The sequence below is a fragment of the Zootoca vivipara genome, chromosome 2 (assembly GCF_965207765.1).
Source record: "Zootoca vivipara chromosome 2, rZooViv2.hap1.1, whole genome shotgun sequence".
Classification (NCBI taxonomy): Eukaryota; Metazoa; Chordata; class Lepidosauria; order Squamata; family Lacertidae; genus Zootoca; species Zootoca vivipara.
In genome coordinates, this window is record NC_142584.1 from 17,272,228 (window position 1) to 17,285,882 (window position 13,655).

Genomic DNA, 13,655 nt, shown 5'->3' on the forward strand with positions numbered 1-13,655 from the left:
CTGGACTTCAAAGTTCATCCATCCTAAATTTGTCATTGGAAAAAGTGGCATTGGGGATTTTTTTTAGGGGTGCGTGAGGCACTTCTTTTAAAGTAAGTGTGCATGGAATCACAGCTGGAATTTCTTCCTTCATATCCTTAAGTAACTTTAATTATGCTATCTGCTGATTCATACTACAGTAAATACTTCTCCGGGGGTTACGGTATATACTTTTCTCTGTATCCTGCAGAGAATATTGTAGCAATAAGAGAAATAGAATATTGATTTCCCTGTCTCACGAAGCATTTTATTTTTGTTTTAATCTTACTCTCTCCAGTACAGGCATGGCATTTGGGGATGGGGGGGGGATGGGGGACAGCTTTATACCAAATCAGACCATTGGCCCATCTGTTTCAACACTGTCTATTTACACCAGGCATCCCCAAACTTCAGCCCTCCAGCTGTTTTGGACTACAATTCCCATCCTCCCCGACCACTGGTCCTGTTAGCTAGGGATCATGGGAATTGTAGGCCAAAACATCTGGAGGGCCGCAGTTTGGGGATGCCTGATTTACACTGACTGGCAGCAGCTCTTGAGGAATTGGGGGCTGTCCCGGTCCTACTTGGAAATGCTGCCATTGCACCTAGGAGCTAGCTTCTGCATGCAAACCCTCAGGTTCACAACAAACATACATGCGTGCACACACACATACAGTATATAAATTGTAGAGTTGGAAGGGACCCTGAGGGTCATCTAGTCCAACCCCCAGCAATGCAGGAATCCTGCCCACAGCCCCCCCTGGGTGGGCTCAAAGTACCAAGGGGTCTTTCTCCCTCCCCTCCCCCCAATAAAATATTTGAGGGGGCCAGGGCTTACAAAGTTGAATGGCACTGCCATTCAAAGGGTGCTTGTGCACCATGTCATGTGCTCAGTTATGCGGGTGGGACTTATTCAAGTTGGCACCCCGGCCAGGTGGTTTCAGACGTTAATAACAGCTGGGTGAAGGCCAACCCTTAAGTTGCAAACTCTTAGCGCTCTCTCTCTCTCTCTCTGCGCGTGTGTACCTGCAACACAAACCGAAAGGATGGTAACAAGCGCGACCCTAAACCCATTTGCTCAGAGGCATGTTCCGCTGAGGCTGGCCGGACTAGTATGCTGGAATACGGGAACTTCACCCCCCCCCCCACGAAACGCAAGTTTTCGTGTCGGGCGTAGTTTCTTGCTCTTTGCAGCGAGCCACGCATTCCCAACCACAGCCCGCATCATCCCCATTGCTTGCGCGCCACAGACCCCTGATGGAAGCTAGCTAGCGGCTACCTCTAAAAACTCTTGGCGCCGCCCACTTTCCCTTTTAGAATTTTCGAAGCCCCTCCCCATTTTGATGTCCCCGAAAGGATACAATGAGGCGGCCGGGGCGCTTAGCAACAGCCTGCGGGGGGGCGTGGCTTCCGCGCCAACTGCCAACTGTTGCCCAAGGTGGGAGGAGGAGGGTTTGGCTGGCTCCTGAGCGCGGGGTGAGCGAGCGGCGAAGGAGGAGGAGCAGGAGAAAGAGGGGGGGGCGGTCTTGCTCTCTCGCTCAGCTACGACCGGCGGCTCCGTCCTCTTCCCGGGCGGCTGGGGGAGCGCAGGCATCGCCTGGATCCGCTGCTGAGCCAGGTAAGGGGAAAGGATGGAGCGGGGGGGGGGAGAGAAGGAAATTAATTGGGTGCTGCTGCAAAGAGGCGCTGGACGGGGGCGGGGGGGGAGGAGCGGGGACTGGAGGGAAGGAAAGGTCTTTCCTTGCAAAGGGGCTAATAAGTTTTTTGGGGCCGTCTAACAATTGCGGGGGGGGGCTGATTTCTTTGCAAGGGGGGACCCCTTATGAAGCTTGGGATGCGGCTCCAGTCCGGTTGGCCACTGCTTGGAAAGCAGTTGGCTGTAAGCAACCTGCTTCTTCCTAATGTCACCCCTCCTCTCTCTCTCTCGCCCCCCCCCGGGCAACCCCGTTTTCTTCTCCTCGGGAGGAAGGAGTGGGCGAACGGCGGAATCGCTTCCTTGGCCGCCCCCCTCCTCTCTCCTTCCTCAACCCTCGTTCCTCCCTGGGAACCTCGAGATACCATCAAAGCGAAATTCTAGCAGGAGAGAGAAGAGAGATCTTTCTTTGTTAGGTCTGGCAACGGCTACTTCTTTTTTCCTTCTTCTTTTTTTTTGCACTCTAGCGCGGGGTGGGAGCCCGTTCACTGCAGCAAGCGGGCAAGTAGATTATCCGTATAATTCCCGCAGATTTCACGTTGTTTTTATTTTTAGGTCCTGGGAGAGCGGGCAAGGCTGGCTGGGTGGGTGGCTCGCTCCTCGGAGGAAGGGCAGTCGGGAGGCGGCGTGGGTGGGCGCTCGAGGGCGCCGGATCCGTGACCTTTCCAGGTTGCGCGTTGCGGTGCGCGGGGCTGCTGCTGCTCCGCCGGATTCCCTGGGAAAGGACGGAGGCAGACGACCGAGGCAACCCGGCGCATCAGCTTCGCCAGCTTGGTGCATTATGTTCTCTTGCCTCTCTCCCCCCACCCCACCCCCCTCCATGAATGTCGGGCTTGTGAGAGCCGCAAGCCTGGATCCAGCGTCAATGCTCTCTGTAAGATTTTGTTTTGGGGGACTTATTCTGACGCAGGGAATCGGGAAATGAAAATCAGATCGCTGGCTTCCTGTGATGCGCCTTTGATTACGCAAGCGTCTTACTGCCCAGTTTTGAGGAGATCTTTCACGAGCTACGAATCGGTGTGCCCCACGGAAAAGCACAGATGAGGCTATAAGCAACGTGGGCGCCCTCCGGAGGTCGCTGGGACTACAAATCCCATCATCCCTGGCCGTCCACCATTCTGTCCGGGGTTGATGGGAGTTGGGAGTCCAGACAACATCTGGTTACCATGCAGTGTGGCTAGATAGCTCAGTTGGTAGAGCATGAGACTCAGAGTTGCAGGTTCGCGCTGCACTTTGGGCAAAAGACTCCTGCATTGCTGGGGGTTGGACTAGATGACCCTCGTGGTCCCTTCCAGCTCAACGATTCTACGGTATGATCTGTGGGCAAGTTGTTGAGCTCAGGGTGTTATGGTATGTTGCTACCAGTGGTTACATTTGTGCGAGGCATCCTGTAATGAGTGTTCAAGGAGTGTTTTTTTGATTAAGTCTTTCCCAAAGTAAAATGAAAGACTTCTTGTTCTTATTTGCATGTTTAGTGGTAATCCGAATGGTTTGCCAATCGTTTGTTCCCTTTTACATCATGGTAAATAATTTCTGTTGCAATACAAACCCCCCCCCCCATAAATTCCTGACTCATTTGCTTGTCATAGCAGCTCTGAGATAGACACAGACCAACATCACTAGGGATTTCCCCTTCAATTTGGGTCTCCAAACTGAACATGGTAGCCCAGTGTATTTCAGTGGCTTTTTATGGTGGATCTGCATCTTCATATGTTAGGAGTGGTTAGACATGGCTCCTTTGAGCAGAGAAATCTTTTGACTCCCAAAATGTGCAAACAATGCATGAAAGTGGATGGCAACCCACAACAGCTACCAGTAAGTGAGATTGTAGTACAAACAAGCAAGGTGTGAAATTGTATTTGCTGTGCTTATTCCCAAAACATCTGTTTCTGCAAGCTGAGGACTGCAGTATTTTAACATCAAGTTTACCATGTGGCTGATCCGTCCAGGTCTCTGTTTTGCAGTTGCCGCCATATGGGTATACAGTACTTGAGAAGGCAGAGTTTCTCAGCAATTCTATATGCTTCCACTTAAAAAGGTTTTTTTTTTTTTTGCTAGTAGCAGAGAGAATCTGAAAAGTCTGGCCAACTTGTGGTTGAGCACTTTTTCATGACTGCTCCTAAAAATGGAAAGTTTGATTCATTGTTGGCCATTTGCTTTATAATTTTCTGATATATTATGCCTTTACATTTTTTTTTAGGAAGCGGTGGTTTATAAATATTTGCAAAAAAAAAAAAAAAGTTATAAGAAGCTGCTGTACTGAGTTGAGCTAGTGGCTGCATGGGCGTGTTCAGTGAATCTCTGCTGTTCGCTAAGCTGTCCCAACAGAAAAAAAGTGTTAGATGCCTTTAAGCTCTTCTTCTGTATAATCCACAGGTGCTGCCAGGAGACATTGCTGTCTTAAAACCATGTTGGCATGGTGTACGTGGGGTAGACTACTTTGGAATAGGTTTTAAAAATTGTACAGTGGTACCTCTACTTACGAATAACTCTACTTACGAATGTTTCTACTTACGAACGGAGCTCCGTCCGCCATCTTGGATGCGGTTTAGATAGGATTTTTTCTACTTACGAATTTTTAGATAGGGTTGCTTCGACTTTTGGGATTTTTTCCCCCCAATGCATTGCTATGGGATTCGACTTACAATTTTTTTTCGACTTACAAATGTGCGTTCGGAACGCATTAAATTCGTAAGTAGAGGTACCACTGTATTTCAGGGTACCCCCTGGATTCCTTGAGAGGTTGGGGTTCCCTAGTGGGAAGATAAGTGATGGCAGACATGCTTCTTTGAAGAAACCAACACCCAACCATTCTTGATCCTTTGTCTAATGTCCTGCCACTGGTTTTTCCCCGAGGAATTTAAACTATGTTCCCCATGGGCAGTGTCCAAAATTAGCCAGGCACATTTTGTGACTGGTGCAACTCTGTGGAGATCTCTGGTTGCCAGGTTGGTGATGGACATCTCCATCCTGCTAGCCCCTCCAGCTTTCTTAAGCAAGTCTGACACACTAACCCAGGGGTCAGCAAACTTTTTCAGCCGAGGGGCTGGACCACTGTCCCTCGGACCAGGTGGGGGGCCGGACTATATTTTGAAAGAAAAAAAAGAAACTAATTTCTATGCCCCCCAAATAACCCAGAGGTGCATTTTAAATAAAAGAGCACATTCTACTCATGTAAAAATATACTGATTCCCGGACCATCCGTGGGCCGGATTTAGAAGGCGATTGGGCTGGATCAGGCCCCCAAGCCTTAGTTTGCCTACCCATGCTCTAGTCTAACCAATATACCACCCTGGCTTCCTGGAGCCCTCCTGCTATGGGGCAGCTCTGTAAATTAAGCTAGTAAATCAATATGGGGAAAGCACAAATGTTCCGTATAGAAGGATCTGACATATTTCCCTTGAAGCTTGAATTTCTTTTATTCCAGATGGTTTGACTGGATGTTTTAATGTGTTGTCTTAAAAAAAATAATACTTATACTTTTCAAATATATACATTACACTGATTTTACATTCATTTTGATATTTTGAAACTTGACTTCCTTCCCCCTCTTTCTGTGGTTCCTTAAATTTATTTTTAATATCTTCTGCATACCAAAATTAACTTACTCATTTATCACACACACACACACACACACACACACACACACACTTATATAGCTGCAGGTTATTACAATAATCCTGCCAGTGTTTTTATCTATTTACAATTTATCCATAAATATTCAATAAACCATTACCATTCTTTTATAAAAAGTTTGGTATCTTGATTTCTTATTCTTCTGGTAAGTTTCACCATTTCTGTATAATCCATAAGTTTTTGTATCCATTCTTCCTTTGCTGGGACTGTTTTAATGTGTTGTCAACTGCTTTGAGATCTTTTCCCCTTAAAAATATAAAGCGGCGTAGAAATGGAATGGAACTTCATTGGGAGGAAATGGTGCCTCGACATTCCATGGTGGCAGCTGTAACAAAGGTTTAAGCGGGTATTTGGTGATTAGCTTACATATCCGAGTTTCTAACACTGCCCATGGGTGATGATGAGAGCAAGGGGGAGAGGTGAAGTTTAACACCAGGTACTTGCTTCAGCTTGGGACGCGGGTGGTGCTGTGGGTTAAACCACAGAGCCTAGGGCTTGCCGATCAGAAGGTTGGTGGTTTGAATCCCCGCAACAGGGTGAGCTCCCATTGCTTGGTCCCTGCTCCTGCCAACCTAGCAGTTTGAAAGCACATCAAAGTGCAAGTAGATAAATAGGTACCACTCCAGCGGGAAGGTAAACGGTGTTTCCATGCACTGCTCTGGTTCGCCAGAAGCGGCTTGGTCATGCTGGCCACATGACCCGGAAGCTGTACGCCGGCTCCCTCGGCCAGTAAAGTGAGAAGAGCGCCGCAACCCCAGAGTCATCCGCGACTGGACCTAATGGTCAGGGGTCCCTTTACTTGCTTCAGTTAACACAGACTTTCTTAGCCTGTTGCCCTCCAGGTGTCGTTAGACTACAGTTCTCCATAGCACCTGCCAGCATGACCAATGGTCAGCGATAAGGTGAGTTATAGTCCACCAAAACTTGGAAGGCACCCGGTTGGGGAAAGCTGAGCGAGACTGTCCTCTGCCCACCACAGATCAACTGTGCACCAACTTGCCTCTCACCACCTCCACCAAAAAAACCCCGCAGCAACAACCCCAAGGACCTTCCGTTACTACTGACTGCCCTGTTGCAGGGAAGATCTGGTGCTGACTCATATGGTTCTTTTCCTTTGAGTGTGTGGTTCCTGCCTTTATCTGTTGCATTTTGTGTATGTTGTAAGTCACCAGTCAGCCAAGATGCTCCTCTGGTCCCAGAATCCTCTGTGTTGTGCAGGGATACCTTGCATGAAACTCATTAGGAGATGGATTCTCCGAAATGAGGAGGGTTGAAGAATCAATGGTGTTGGCGAATGAAAGGTTATCTGTTGCTGCCCAGATACCTTGGGAACTTCCTACCTTGGCAGTTGTTAGACGTTAACCCCATGGCTGTGGTTCAGCTTCCTGTTGCACTCGTAATTCAAATGAAACACATCACAGATTGAGCATTGAAATGAGACGCTTCCCCCCCCCTTCCTCTTTTTTCCTAGTGGAAATATCACATTTCACGAGAGGCTGCGAGGGTGTTATGTTTCTGCTCTTTTTCTTCTTTTTGCAAAAAACCTGGGCCTATTGTTCAAAGTGGAATTGCAGTACATTCCCTTAGGGAGGCTCAGGAGGCATGGTTTGTTTTGGTTTGGGGTTTTTTGCTTGTTTGTGCCACTGTTGCTCATATTTGGGATCTAGAATTAACAACTGTCACTCACAATCTGCCAGATCAGATGGGCTCACCATGACCGCAGTGAGTTTTTACCTTCTCTAGTGACCTATGCAGTGCTCCCCCCCCAAAAAAAATGTTTAGGGCATAGCTGTCAAGTTTTCCCTTTTCTTGTGAGGAAGCCTATTCAGCATAAGGGAATTTCCCTTTAAAAAAAGGGAGAACTTGACGGCTGTGGTTTAGGGGTATTCTCATTTTGATTCAAGAAAATCACCATCCAGGGAAAATCAAATCGGGGGAAATAAATACAGTAAAAGGACAAAAGTGCAAAGATTTGCAAAATGTTTAGGGGTATGCGTCCCCCTGCGTCCCACCAGAAAAAAAAGCACTGGACACATGCTATAGCTTTATTGCTTTACCAGCTGTCCCACAATCTGCGGCTGATGCACGTCAAATAGTCCAAAACATCAGGAGGGCACCAAGTTTAGGGAAGGCTGGTTTTAACCACCTATATCTATTTTACTTCTACATGTGTTTCCTCTTTTATAGTGTGGCCAGAGACTTGTGCCTTGGGCAACTCACTTAAACTTGCCCACTGGGCTATGTTCAAGGAAGCTGCTTCCAACATGGGCATGAATAGTGGGATCTGATTCCTCGTATCCAAAAGAGGCACAGGTTGAAGGGAACCAAAACCTTTGACTGCACTTGCTTCCAGGGTCTTCTAGCCCAGCTGTGCTTATTTCTGGCATTGGATCCAGGCTTGGAGAAAAAAAGTTTGAGCAGCAGAGACCACAGAGAGATAGGATGGAGAAGGACTTGGCTCTCTTTAAATCTGACTCTCCACTTCACTGCAGTTGTCTTCCCTTGTCACTTATACAGTGGTACCTCGGTTTAAGTACACAATTGGTTCCGGAAGTCTGTACTTAACTTGAAGCTTACTTAACCTAAAGCAAACTTTCCCATTAAAAGTAATGGAAAGTGGATTAATCTGTTCCAGACGGTCCGCAGAGTACTCAACCTGAAGCCTACTTAACCCGAAATATGTGTGTAATTGGTTCTGGAAGTCCGTTCTTAACCTGAAGCGTACTTAACCTGAAAGTGAACTTTCCCACTGAAAGTAATGGAAAGTGGATTAATCCGTTCCAGACGGGTCCGCGGAGTACTTAAACTGAAAGTACTCAAACTGAAGTGTACTTAAACCGAGGTATGACTGTAATTTAACTGCTGGTGTTACACCAATATCTGGCCCTTGATTCAACATTCACAATTATTAGAGCTATTAGAGACCTAAGGGAAGTTTCATAGTGGATACATATTTCAAGAAGGTCCAAAATAGAGGTAGAACAAGCTTGTGCAAAGTAACAAAAATTCCCAAACAAATCTTAAAACATTGTATCCCACTTTTGAACAGAGAGAATCTTGTGGTGAAATGCTATGTAGAGTTCTTGCCCTGTTGTTTGCTCCAATAATTATGCATTATTGGAAAACCTGGTCTGGTGCAGACAGCATACTTACCTATGACCAGTTTTAACCATGGTTTTGTTGCCTTGCAGTGCAACCGTAGGCATGTCTACTCAGAAGAAAGCCCCACTATTCACAGTACAAGGTGTGACCGGAATGTTCGGTGAATGGTCACAGAAATAGGACAGCGAGAAATGTTTGAAGGACCCAGGTGGTGCTGTGGGTTAAACCACAGAGCCTAGGGCTTGCTGATCAGAAAGTCGGAGGTTCAAATCCCTGCAACGGGGTGAGCTCCTGTTGCTCGGTCCCAGCTCCTGCCCACCTTGCAGTTCGAGAGCACATCAAAGTGCAAGTAGATAAATAGGGACCACTCCGGCGGGAAGGTAAACGGCGTTTCCGTGCGCTGCTCTGGTTCGCCAGAAGCAGCTTTGTCATGCTGGCCACATGACCTGGAAACTGTCTGTGGACAAACGCTGGCTCCTTCGGCCTATAGAGTGAGATGAGCGCCGCAACCCCAGAGTCGGACACGACTGGACCTGATGGTCAGGGGCCCCTTTACCTTTACAATCGACCAACGGAATGCTCACAATTGTATACAGAGATGAAGCTGTAACTCGAAAGACAGCGTATGAGTGGTTTAAGCATTTCTGTGAATGGTGGCAAACCATCAAGGGTGACCCTCAGTCTGGCAGACCGTCGACGGGCAGGACGGCAGCAAACGTCAACAGAGTTTGTGAGTTATTGATGCAGAATCTGCATTTGTCCATCCGAATGATGGCGGAAGAATTGCATATGCCATGTGAAATCGTTACTGAGGTTACTGAGTTGTCCCACCCTCCATTATTCTCCCGATCTGGCCCCACCAGATTTCTTTCTTTTTTCCAGAAGTGAAATCTGCACTGAAAGGGCACAGATTTCCCAACATTTCACACGCCCAACCTGCTGTGATGAGGGAACTGAAAGCAGTATGTAAAGAGGACTTCTCCAGAAGTTTCCTACAGTTCTATGGACGTTTTCAATGGTGCATTGTATCAGATGGGGCCTACTTTGAAGGCCTCTATGTTTGAATATTTCTTGTCCGATTTCTGTGACCATTCACCAAACTTTCTGGTCACACCTTGTATATTGCAGCCTCAATCCTGGTTAGGATCCCCAATTTGCAGTGCAATAGGAACTTAGAAAACTGCCTTTTCCCAAGTCGGACCCATAGTCATCAAGCTCAGTATTGTCTGCACTGACTGTTTCAGACCACAGTCTCCCACAACTCCTACCTGGTGTTGCTGAGGGTTGAACCTGGGAGCCTCTGCTAGCAAGGCAGATGCTTCGCCACTCAGCCACAAATCATGTTGCACTTTTGCTGTGATGACCCTGCTCGCCGGAAGTCATGTACAGGAAGGCAGCACTCAGTAATACTACCTTCTTGTCACATTGCAACCAAAGAGTCTAGGGAGACAGAGAAACCCTGAACCATGGTTAATGCCAACCATGGTTTGGTCAAGTCATTTCAAACCATGGTTTTATATCTTGCTTTGCAGCCAGTCTTTAGCTGTGGCTTATGTACTGTGACATGTTTTAGCCACACTTAAAGGAAACAATCCATGGCTAAGCATTATGTCTCTACAGGGGCTGAGTAGTAGGCACACTCAGTGAAGTTTCCTTCCGTTGCAACTTCCTGGCATGTGATCACCATATGTTCTTAACCGTACAGTACAAGTCACAAGATGTGGCATCACTGGAAAGCATGCATTGGATTTCAGAGCAGTTGCATGTGTTATCACTATCAATTGTAGCAAATCCAACCAATTGTATGGTTTCAAGTGCCTGTACATTCATGTACATGTTTATGAACAATTGTTATTATATATAAGACCTTAAAATTCTTACAACGTTAGCACCAGGTGTCATGAATCTTTTGCACGTGCTTTTCGTCTTCTTTCTGTTTGTCGCCCTGAACTATTCAAGATATCTATTTATTTGCTCTGTCTGTTTGTTGTGCCGCAAAGAGAGCTCCTGTTTCCTGACCAGCTGTAATCGCCTTTGTTTAGCCGTAATGTTTTCTTTATATTTTTTCATTTGAGAGCAGAGGACAAAATGCATTGCTCTTTCTAACAGCAGCTGAAATGTGCTATAATGTTAAATTGCCCATTCATTCATCATGCTACTTAGCAGCTAAATTAACTGGTGGAACTGACTCCCCCCCCCCATTTTCTGAATAACAATGCATAGTCCTGACTCCCGATAGAATATTGACACAGTTACATAATTTGACATGGGTCACTGCTGAGCTAAGTATGATCTAAACAGTATTCTGTCCAAACATTGAGCCATCTTTAGCTGTCTGGCTGTTTTAAATTTGGAAATGGCAGCCTTTGTTTTGAAAAGGATAGCCTTGTTCTGCTCTGGTATTAAGGGGAAGCCTATAGCAATTAGTCTCTCAGAAGTGCAGAATGGCAAGCCGCTAAAGTTTACCAGTGTGAGAGCTATTTGCAGAAATCTTCGTGTGTTTGGTAAGCACAAGACAAATTTAGGGCATCCCTTAAAAAAAAAATCACAACAGTAACTAAGACTGCAGTCCCAAACTCCCAGAGTCAACAGGGGAAGCCCCATTGAACTCTGTGGAGCTTGCTACTGAGCTTTTACTAATGAATTAAATTTATTAGTTGCATGTTACCTGAAGGTTTCAAAGTGACCTACAGCAATACACACATAATACCATAAGGCAGGAATGTCCAGCTCCCAAGACTGTGATCCACTCCTACTATTTAAAAAATCTACCCATTAGATTGACCAAAGTATCGAGGTTTTCTTAGGGAGCCAAAGTAGTTGAGCTTTCTTTGGGGAGCCAGAGTTTTTGAGATTCTCTTAGGGAGCCAAACGAACAATCAGGATCATTTGATCAACCAGGATTGGCCAGTGGCGCCCCCGATCGACCAGTAGATCGCGATCAACCGGTTGGACATGCCTGCCATAAGGGGAGGAAAACGGGGGGCGGGGTGTGAGGTGTCAACAACGTATCAATATATCATCTAATATAACATTTTTGAAAAAATAAACACAACATACCTGCCAATAAAAAAACCAACATTAACTATACAGTGGAATCTGGGTTCTCGAACTTAATCCGTTTTGGAAGTCCATTCAACTCCCCAAACCAAGGCGTGGCTTCCGATTGGCTGCAGGGGCTTCCTGTACTCAAGTGGAAGCCGCATCGGACATTCAGATTCCGAAAAACGTTCAAAAACTGGAACACTTCCTTCCGGGTTTTTGGCGTTTGAGAGCCGATTTCTTCATCAACTAAACTGTTCGAGAACCAAGGTTCCACTGTACTCAAATACTAAACAAAGAATAATCTCACCCGCTAATTATCAGATAAGCAATTATTCCACTTCCACTTTTAACCTCCCCACCCTAGCCAAAAGTCTGGTATTGCAGAATTGTAGAGTTGCAAGGGTCCCCGAGGGTCATCTAGTCCAACCCCCTGCGATGCAGGAATCTAAACTAAAGCATCCATGACAGATGGCTTAAAAACCTCCAAGGAAGGAGAGTTTGCAATAGGCTTCCTCAACCTTGGCCCTCCAGATGTTTTTGACCTTCAACTCCCATGATCCCTAGCTAGCAGGACCAGTGGTCAGGGATGGTGGGAATTGTAGTCTGGGGAAACCCAGCCAGATGGGCAGGGTATAAATAATAAATTATTATTATTATTATTGCTGGTATTATTATACATCTGGAGGGCCGAGGTTGAAGAAGCCTGGTCTACAACCTCCCAAGGGCCAGCTGTTGCAAATAATCAGTTTGTGGGTCTATTCTCCTCTAGAGATGGTCCAGCATCTCTCTTCTCTCCTTCAGAGGGGAGCAGGAGTAAGGCAAAGCTGGGAGATGGTAGCAAAGGTTTTACCTGCTTTGCAGTTGGTCTGGGTACCGCTCCTTTCTTGGGGGTGCAGGGCAGAGGCACTATGACACTCAATTACTGTAGCAAAATCTGAGTTGGTTAATTGCATGAGGTTTAACTAATAGGATATATGTGCATGAATATATGCACATATATCCTAAAGGGGAAAGTGTGTTTCTTTTGCTTTGCTACGAGATACACATTTGTTTCAACAGACATTTCACATGGGGCGTTCTCACTCTTTTCTTCTTACATGGGGTAGACCTGAAAAAAATGCTGTCAATCAAAACGCTTCCAATCAATTTGACTGACTGGTTACTGCACTGCAGCCTTAAACTTTATTTCTAAAGCCTCTTTTCAGATGCATATTCTTTATCTCAAAGAGTTAAAAGGATGTCAGTGAAAAGTTGTTGGAGTAACTGATTCTTCCTGTCCTGCACTCCTGATCATGGAGCATTGGAAACATTGAGTGTGGATCATTACTAAGCAAATCATTTGGAAGCAGCAAGACTTCCCAAGAGAGGATATGTGTTTTAGGAAAGCGTTTAAGCCTGAAATACATATTCAAGGCTGAAGAGCATGGTAGATCAAGACAGAACTGTGGGCAGCTTTGCCATCAAGTTATTTAATTTCTGCTGTCTATAACAAAGCATCCTCTTTAGACATATGACCTTTTAATTATCACATTTTGGAAACACCCGCCAGTCTCTTTTGGTTTTTAAGCTGGAGCTTCTGTTAGTCAGAGTTCTCCTAATTTATATTTAGCAGAGAACTTCTCTTTCATTTTTAGTTTTGTTTAAATTGGCACTCCTTTCCTTTTAACCTGGAGGGTCCCTCCTCCTTGCTAGCATGCTTTTGTCGATTTCCACACTTATCTGTGGTGTCACAAGAAAGACAAAAAATAAGGCTTTTACAAGCATGAACTTGAAGCTTGTAAATGAGATGTTAATTGTTTCCCTGCCTTGGGAACTTGCGAGTGGGTTAATTGCGTTACATTTTAAGGCTCCTCTGAGTATTGGCAGCCCCATCTTTCCGCAATATCCTTTGTGTGGAGGCAGAAAAAATATCCCAAATAATTTGTATCTTCTTAAAGGCAGCTATCTTGGTTTTAAAAACAGATGGTGAAATTTCTTGATCATACGAACGATCCCATAGTGTTATACGATTGGATGTGGTGCCTTGGCTGCCATCTGCAAGGGCCTCTTTTCCTTGAACATGTGCCACCCCCAAAAGGTGAACTGTTTTTACATTAGGTCAACAGAGGGTTCATAGTATGAGTGAGAATGAGAGCTGCTTCAGCTGGCTAAGGAGTCCATG

The 13,655-nt window shown here is 45.9% G+C and overlaps 1 protein-coding gene across 6 annotated transcripts in view; it reads left to right on the top strand.

Moving 5' to 3' along the window:
• RAB11FIP4 (RAB11 family interacting protein 4) overlaps positions 1-13,655 on the top strand; it is a 193,962-nt gene that overhangs the window by 143,299 nt on the left and 37,008 nt on the right. The window contains exon 1 of one of the 6 annotated variants that reach the window (XM_035103843.3): positions 1,447-1,636. The exons of 3 other annotated variants lie outside the window; for them this stretch is intronic. The gene's annotated coding sequence lies outside the window, so the exon portion shown is untranslated. Of the gene's footprint in view, positions 1-1,446; positions 1,637-2,016; positions 2,128-13,655 lie in introns of those variants that run through there. 2 more of the 6 variants (XM_088661380.1, XM_088661379.1) reach the window with 2 other exon arrangements.